The sequence below is a fragment of the Rhipicephalus sanguineus genome, chromosome 4 (genome assembly GCF_013339695.2).
Source record: "Rhipicephalus sanguineus isolate Rsan-2018 chromosome 4, BIME_Rsan_1.4, whole genome shotgun sequence".
NCBI classification, from domain to species: domain Eukaryota; kingdom Metazoa; phylum Arthropoda; class Arachnida; order Ixodida; family Ixodidae; genus Rhipicephalus; species Rhipicephalus sanguineus.
This window is the reverse complement of record NC_051179.1, coordinates 120156424-120164991: the sequence shown is the minus strand read 5'-3', so window position 1 is coordinate 120164991 and position 8568 is coordinate 120156424.

Sequence of the window (8568 nt, the reverse complement as noted above, 5' to 3'; positions counted from 1 at the left end):
CCAACATGAAATCTAGCTATAGGCTACGGATCCAGTAGTTGGAACTGAACTACTCAGTCAATTTCGTGACAACAACAATCGCCACACGCTGTTTGTGGTTGCGCAGATTGTGGCGCGCACAAAGATTTTTCGTTGTTCAGTGGCAACAACAACAAAGAAAACACCGGTCATGAACCTCCTGTGACCTTCCACCGCATTCGAGGTAGAGTGATATTCTGGTCAGAAAATCACCGCGCACTCTGCTCAAAAACCAAAAAGAAATATCACAAAGTGCGCGTTCACGGATCAATAAAACCGTGCACGACTGCTCACTCGTAGGTAGCGGGTTCGAACGTGGCCGCGGCAGTCACATTTCGATGGTGGCGAATTGCTAGGGGCCTGTCTATTCAGATTTACCTTCTCGTTAAAGAACCCCGTTTGGACGAAATTTACGGAGCCCTCCGCCACGGCGTGCCTCATAATCATATCGTATTTTTAACACGCAAAACCGGAGATGTTATTTTGGGTCATTATAACGCCCAATAGCAGGCGGAGCCGCCAGCCTCCTGCAGGTAGATAGATGTACTACAGTCGCAGTGGACTATACCCGGTCAGGTTGTTGCGCCACTTGCGGCGGACTACAACAGACGCGAGGAATTGAAGCGCTTGGAGGCATTGACATTGAATAGGCCGTAAAAGCAGACTTTTATTGAGCGCGGCCGTGGTCTCAGTCGGTAAAAAACGCGCCTGTAGAAAACAAAACAGCCGCGCGTTGTGATGTTTTATTGAGGGCGACCGTGACTTCATGAAGGTAAGGCACATCATTTTTTTTTTAACTGTGAAAGCTGTATGATATCACAACAACAGCGTCGTAGTTGTCCGCCACCACCGCCAGTGTCCGTAACCGCTATCGCATGAAATAAAAAAATGAAATAGATAAAAAAATAGCCACAGTTTCGCCGCAAGGGTGAAGCAATGAATGCGATAGCAGCAAACTGTAATGTCACACAAAGAACGACAAGCAGCTCGAAACGCAGCGCGCCCCTGAAGCAGAAAAAAGGATGATCAAAAAAATATGCAGTGGCTTAGCTCGGCTATGCCAGGATATACGTAGCGTTAGCAAAGGTTCAGCTGATGATTCTTAGCTTTCCAGATTGTCTAAGATTAGCTTGATTGTCATGCTTACTGTTACTCAAATGACACACACACGGTATGCGTATTATGTGGCACATGCATATTTATTTTTGTTCAACGTCAGGTTGCTTCTCTATTGCCATCGTCGAGCAGCATTTGCGCTCTCCTTCTCCATGGTGTTACCCACCTGCAAACGCCAGTCAGAGGCGCTATCAAGCTGCCCCAGCGCAGTGTCAGACGGCGACTGCACAGCGAACGCGAATAGCTGCGCACGCGCCGGCGCCACTGTGTCTACGACGTCACTCCTCTCGAATGCGGCGCAGACCAGCAGCGGCGAGCCGCGCGCAGCGGTATCGGAGAGCGCGTGAGATGCCAGCTCCGGGGTGCTATTCTGGACATTGTCAAATTCCGCCATGTTGTCAAATTCCGCCATGTTGATGATTTGATTGGTCACGCGAAGTCGTTCGCATTGCGGCGCTGCAATGGCGTTACGACACAGGAATCCGCGATGACGTAACGTGCCAAAAAATAGTAATTTTTTTCCGAAGCAACGCTTCGCCGTACTCTGTCATGTAGAAATAAAGGTTTGGGTGAAACAACGAAACCGAAATATGGTACTGAGCTGTGCCTACGGTCAACTTGCGGTTTATCGAAACTACTGCTCGCTTGACGAAGAGCCGCCATGTCTGCAACACGATTGGACATTGCACTGATGGCGCCCATTGCGTCACAGGATCTCACTTTTTGTAGCGTCAAATTGACGTTGCGTGACGTTGCATCCTGCCAAATTTGCAGCTTAAAATGTGAGAACGATGAAGTGCCCAAAATTTGCCGCCATATTGTTGTAAATTGAGTTGCTTGTTCGATGTGCAGCCTCACATACGTATGTGTAGATGCCATTCCGTGAGTTACTTTGCAAGCATGTTTTCGGTTAGCAATATTATAAAGTGTTGTACATGAAGCTTGCTTGTTAAAATAAAAGGTTATTGTTTAATTTCGCTTGTTCGAATTTGCGGTTCTCGCCGCAAGAGAACGCTAGATAAGCGAAGAAAAATGGCGCTGCCCTTTGTTGTGTAGTGGCTGAAGCTGCAGGAAGCATCGCGAGTACCGCGATGCTTTTGTGATGACCGATCAATTATTTCAACTGTGGTGCCGGCTGACGAAGGACACTGTGCGATGGCTGTGCGGGGAGCTTCGCCAGGACCTGGAGAGGCGGCGTACGGACACGAGAACAGCCCCGACCGTTGTTGTTGTTTTTGTTGAGCTACAAGTGCTTTGCGCCCTTGCTTGTTCGCCACCGGCAGTTACCACGACGCGATCTCGAACAACGAGGACGTGGCGACGAGCTAGTCCAGTGTGGGTCTCACGATTCATGCTGTCATGGAAGCGATCGTCGAGCGCCTCGGTAATGAGTGGATCGCCCTCCCTGCCAAAGGGGAGGCTTTGTCCACATAGATGCAAGATTTGAAGGCTGCGTTGAGGTGGTCGACTACACGTTCGTGTGCATAAGTGGGCCGTATGAAAAGGACGATGGCAACAAGGCTGCTTACTTTTGCCGCAAGAACTTTTACGCCCTCAGCGTCATGGTGGTGAGAACAAATTTCATCTTATTTAATCTCGCGCATGCTGTTAGTAGAATGCAAATGAGGAACGTGAAAGACAGCTTTTCGCCACTCTCCAGTATTTTAACGACATTTGCCGTGGCTCCAACTGCAGTGATAGAAAAGAACGCAGTAGTCGCGGTAAACGGAAGTTTCCGTCACTATTTAGTTTTGGCAGGGGTGACGTGACACCATAAAAAGTTCATCGAGCTTCATATTTGATCGTGGTAGCTTTTAAGAAAAATAATGCATGAAAGGAAATCAAACGTGCTGATTGCGCTGTAATTTCATAAACAGTGATATGCAGACATGCAGTAACTGCCACATATGAAATGAAAGATACAGCTGTCGAAGCTGCGCTCCGAAAGCAACTCGAGAGAAATAAGTGCGTTGGACCACACAGTTACAGTTGTTCTGCATGTAGCTGGTTGTATTGCTGTTGCCGACTTCCTTCCAATGCAAACACTCTGCAGGTATGTGACCAACCCTGCCGATGACCTGCCCTCGCACTCGGGGCCCGTGCACGACGCCTTTATGTGGAAGACATCCACCGTGAGCCAGGACTGGGCAGTGGACGCCGTGGCCAGGTTGGTGAATAGCTGCTTGGTATGCAAGCGTGAGAATGCTTGTGTGGTGTCTTAGTGTAGCAAAAACATTATTCATGGTAATTTTATTACACGCTGCATGGTTCTTAACTACTCAAGTCTCTTTGTCCAAATTTCTGCCCTGTATGTTATTACTGGCAGCTACCTTGGTCGAACACTATCTACTTTAGTGGCACTCGTGTTCCCTTGAATGAAAATTCTCTCATGCACACATTTGAGAAAACAAGTCATACTGAGACCCGAGGCGGCACACAATAATCCGACTTGCTCTCAGTGTATAATTGCAACTTGTCTTTCTATGGTCATGGGAAAGACTACTAGTGCAATAGAAAGGTCAAGCATGAAATAAACTTTCATGAAGAGATTGTATGATCCTTTATTATAAAGTGGTGAAATAATAAATAGTAAGCATGCGATGATACAGAAAATGCTACAATCTGAGGCTATGTTAAAAAAAAGAATACATCAAATACAACTGCCATAGATGTTGTACATTCATAAATACAATTATGTGTAGAAAGGACAACTTGTATAAAAAATACAAATAAGCAAGCACAGCCATGTGCTATATAGCAATAAAATAAATCAACTGACAACTCAAAGGTATTTCAGTCATGGTTCATAAAAAGCACTAAAAAACAACTCAAACGGTTGCAAAAGAAACCTGCTGTCACGTCTCATTGACGGCCTATGCACAAAAAAAATTTAAGGGAAACCAAGCCTTGAATGCGCTGACCGTCTGCAGCCGCACATCAGTCCCGAAAGAAAGAACAACACCCTTACCACCAAAGAAGATGCGCCTTCTGTCACTCGCCCCTTCTTTTCTATGAAAGAGGTTAAGGGCTGCAGTTCAGTAGCTTCGTTGTCATTCCTCCTGACGAAGGAATTGAGTTGATAAAGCCATTTTTTCGTTGGAGCATTTCAAAAGCCGTAATTATGTAACCTAACCAGACAAGCAATTCTGTGAATATGTCTAGCTGTAAAAAAAGGAAAGCAGTGCATATCAGTGACACGATGTCTTCGAATAAGTTAAAAGAAATGAGAAAGGAGTAGTACATATTAATGTATACATTCATATTATGCTAATTGGAACACTGTCCTCCACAGGTGATAGTGCATACTCGCTTCAACCTTGGCTGCTTAACCCCATCCCTGGAGCACATCCTGCAGAATCCTCTGCTGCCTGATTCCACCGCACCCACTCTTCACTGCGGTGCGTCGTATAACTGTGCACTGGAGTCCTCAAGGCCCACTTTCGGTGCTTGCAGAGGTACAGAACACTGTACTATGGCCCACTCTTCACGTCGAAGATCATCGCAGTTTGTGTCGTGCTTCACAGCCTCGGTGTTTGGCAGCAGCTGCCTGAGCCAGACGACATCCCTTGCACTGAAGAACTCGATGGAGAATATGCGGACCTTTACAACAACAATAGCGACGATACGGCTGCAGTAGACATGAACCAGGCGGGTAGGCAAAGGCAGGATCACGCTCTGTAGTGGTTGACAGCTGGGCACGACTCGATGTAATGGGGTTTACATTCCTGCGAGATGTGCACAGAAACGTGAAACACATAAGCTCTTGCTGTTTCTCATGACAAAGTAGCCACTTGCATTGTATTCGATCCTATACCTATCCCTTGTACTTGTGTTCTTGCAGGAATTGTATTCTGACAAAACCTTCATTGTGTTCGTTCATTGAGAGCATGCTAATTGTACCAAGCAGTTAGGCAAAAGCATGCTCAGTTTCTGCCGCAAATCATAGCAGCACTAGTTTGTTGAGACCATAGTGACTCTGTAAACAGCCTGTGTTATTTTGCAGCAGTGCATGCAACATTGAATGCCATTCCAGAGCATTGTTTTCGGCACTTTATTCACAATACGAACACCTGTGATGACTGTACGAGTCTGGCAGGTGTGTACAAAAGCTCTATTCATGTAGTAGCCACTCGTACATGCAAGAGCACAAGCTTGCTGTGGTTGGTAATCTATGTACACGCTTATAGGCACAAAACGAACCAGTACCGAAAGGGGCAACGTGGGCACAGCACTGTGTAGCTACTTTCTGTCCTGGTTTCTCTGGTGGACTATAAAAGTTTACATGCAAGAGTAATACATGATATTTCATAATGTATCGTGAGTCAATTGATCTTCTTCTGTTAATTCATCATTGTGAGTCAATTCATCATCCTTGCAATAATAAAAAGCAGTCAAGTTGTCTCATTGCTTACATCATTGTCTTATCATTCAGTGCTGCCAACAACAACAAAGGATGCCTCTAATATTGTACCAGCCAGTTTTGAAACCAGCACATCTGCATAAAAGACATCTCTTTGAATGCAGTTTGTGCACTTCTTAGTGTTTCCAGTCCAATGTAACATCAACTGCATGAAATACTACAATTCCTCTTCTTTATTGTGGCCATTATGCACTTCTTATCCGTATGTTGTAAGCAACGTGGAAGTACCTTCCACAGTTAACACCTTCGGAGGTGCATCACTTCTGTGGATTGAGATTCGCCTAGACTTTATCTTTCAGATTCAACTGATCGCGCGTAACGTCAGGTCCTGAAACTTAACTCTTATTGCTTCTGCTTATGTATATTTACATGATTGTAACTTTTACTTACAGTAGTGCTTACGCATCCTCAGCAAAACATATAGCACCATCTTAATGATCACGACAGTTCAGGAAGATACTTCGGCATCGGAGACGTTATAAATAACTCAGCTGGCTGTTGGGATAGTTGGCACATTACTTAAGATAAACTAGACGCGAAACAGCCACCGCAACAAAAAAGACAGAAGGAACAGAAAGGGCATTATTAATACTTGCAATGCTGTGCAGCTCCTTATAGCGCTTCTGGACGCCGCGGGCCCTGGGAACGAAGGGCCACCGCAGCCCAAGACGGGGTCGACGCGCATACTTGTAACGATGCGGGCGTCGTCCACCGAAACGTGCGTCGCCAAATCGAACGGCCATCCGCCTGCTCTCCTGCAATAAGCATGTGCATAGCTGAAACTTCAACACCACCCGAGTGAAACGCAAGCTTACCTGACTGCACCGTCATTCCGCTCCTCGAGCTCGAGCTGCCGCCACTCCGGCGGCGGCCTGCTGCTGGGGCCCAGGCGGTAAAGGCGCTCTGTCATCGTCTGTCACGGCTCCCATCGTACCTCCGGTAGTAAGTTGCAAACCACCCTCCCCATACAGGGACGATCGGTGAAAAAAATGCAACATCGCGGCCCACTGTTCGCGATCTGCCGAAATAACCACAGAACACCTACACAAAACAACCAGCGAAATAACGATGTCGGCAATGTCGACGCTGGCTTGGCTCGCTCACTTATTGGCTAAAAAAGTTACTATGGCTTTGTCGCTCATCTCCAAATATGGCGCTGAATTGCAGACGATATTGTCCGCTTCACGACTTTAAAACTAAATGCTTCAGTTTCCGTTTATTTTTTTGTTGTTGCATTTACAATTACAGAAACAAAATGTTACTTAATTGCGCGTTTCTTTGTATTTTATGTCCACTTCACGTCACGTTTCGCAAGCATTTCATGCGTTTGCGTCATCATTGTGTACACGTCACGCCTACGTCAAATTCGACAGAAAATGGCGGAAGTCCAGGATAGCACCCCCGGTGACCCAGCTGTGTGACATCACTGATCCTTGCGCATGCGCAGCACGGCTTATGACGCTCCACGCCAAATCGGCTCCGGCTAGGCAACTGTAGGTAACGCTGCAAAAGAACGCACAGGTACACCCAGGACAAGCGCGAACCAACAGCTGTCACAGTTGTTACGTCGTTGTGTTTGGGCAGCGCGCTGCAAGTGTCCACTATGAGAACCCGACGCTCTTACATATCTCTTTTAAAGACGATAGTCTTTCTTGGGGAACTTAAACGCAGAAATTTTGGTCTGTCTTTCTGTCTTTCTGTTTGTCGGCACGTCACCCGATTCAGCCAACCGGCCAAACTTGAACAACTTGCTTACCGCCCACCCATCTTGAACTGGTACGGCTGTTCATACTTGTGAACGTTGTCGATCAAAAAGTAAATATTACGCATATCTGAGGCGTAACATCATTAGCTAAGTATTAGGTGGTGTGTTCCTTTCATAGAAAATACATAGATACGCAATTTTAAAGACCTTGATGGTATGCGTTTAACGTTGAGACAGTAACGCGTTTATTAAAAGATTGCCACAGCTGAAGCGATCAGCGGTCCAAGCCGAGCAAGCGCGAGCGCCAACAACAACCGTCTTCGTCTTCTTCTTTCGCAGGCGTTCTTGTCTGCGCCATACCATGTTACAAATCACTCCCCCGCGGAAAAGGAGCCATCCTGGCGACCTAAGGAACAGGTACAACTGGTGGGTCATAATGCGGCTTCAGTCGATCGACGTGAACAGTCTCGCGGCCGCGACGACGGCGGTCCGTAGATGAGTGAACAGGCTCAATAATATAGTTAACTGGAGATGCTTGACGTAGGACGCGGTAGGGGCCTTCGTGTTAGGCAGTAGCTTTGTGGAAAGGCCAGGAGCGGAGGAGGGAACGCGAAGCCACACCAACGTTCCAGGCGAATACGACTGAGGAGGCAGGTTTTCGTCGTGGCGGTCCTTCTGGCCCTACTCGCCCTACCATGTTACAACCCTAGTTTCTTAAGGTGCGCTGAAAATGCGACTGCGCTAAAACTTGTCTTCCTCCGTGCCCCCTGCACAAGCTCATGATGTGTTTCGGTTTCGGTTCAGTATTGCATTGTACGAATGACAGGGGGCGCCGCTCTGGCATTCCTGTTTTATCCAGGCGACGTGTAAATAAGAGAGTTTGTGGAGAGTACTCGTTGAGTGCGGACGTTTCTTCTCCTTCGGCGCATCGCGCCAAACAGCGTGTTCGGGCTGGCCGGCGTCCCCACCGGTCGCGTTGGTCACCGCCGGTCTTCGCCTGCCGCTGCGCCGGGACTACAAGCCCGCAACACAGCACTCATGTTTCCCGACGTATTGCCAGATGGCGTCCATATCTCACGCAGCGCCTCTTCTATCGTCTTTAGACGACATTTGCAGCGAAGCACGCAGATACGCGGCCAATTTTAGGGGCGAAGCTCCTTAAGGCGGCACCCGTTCGTCCCTCGTAGTCGTAGTCGTAGTGCGTAACCAGTCTTACGCTTTGACCTCCAAGGTGGTGCCGGTGGGAGATTTTTCCTGTGCGTTGTTGAACAATAAAAAATTCGCAGCGTTAGCTAAAAGCCGACTTCTT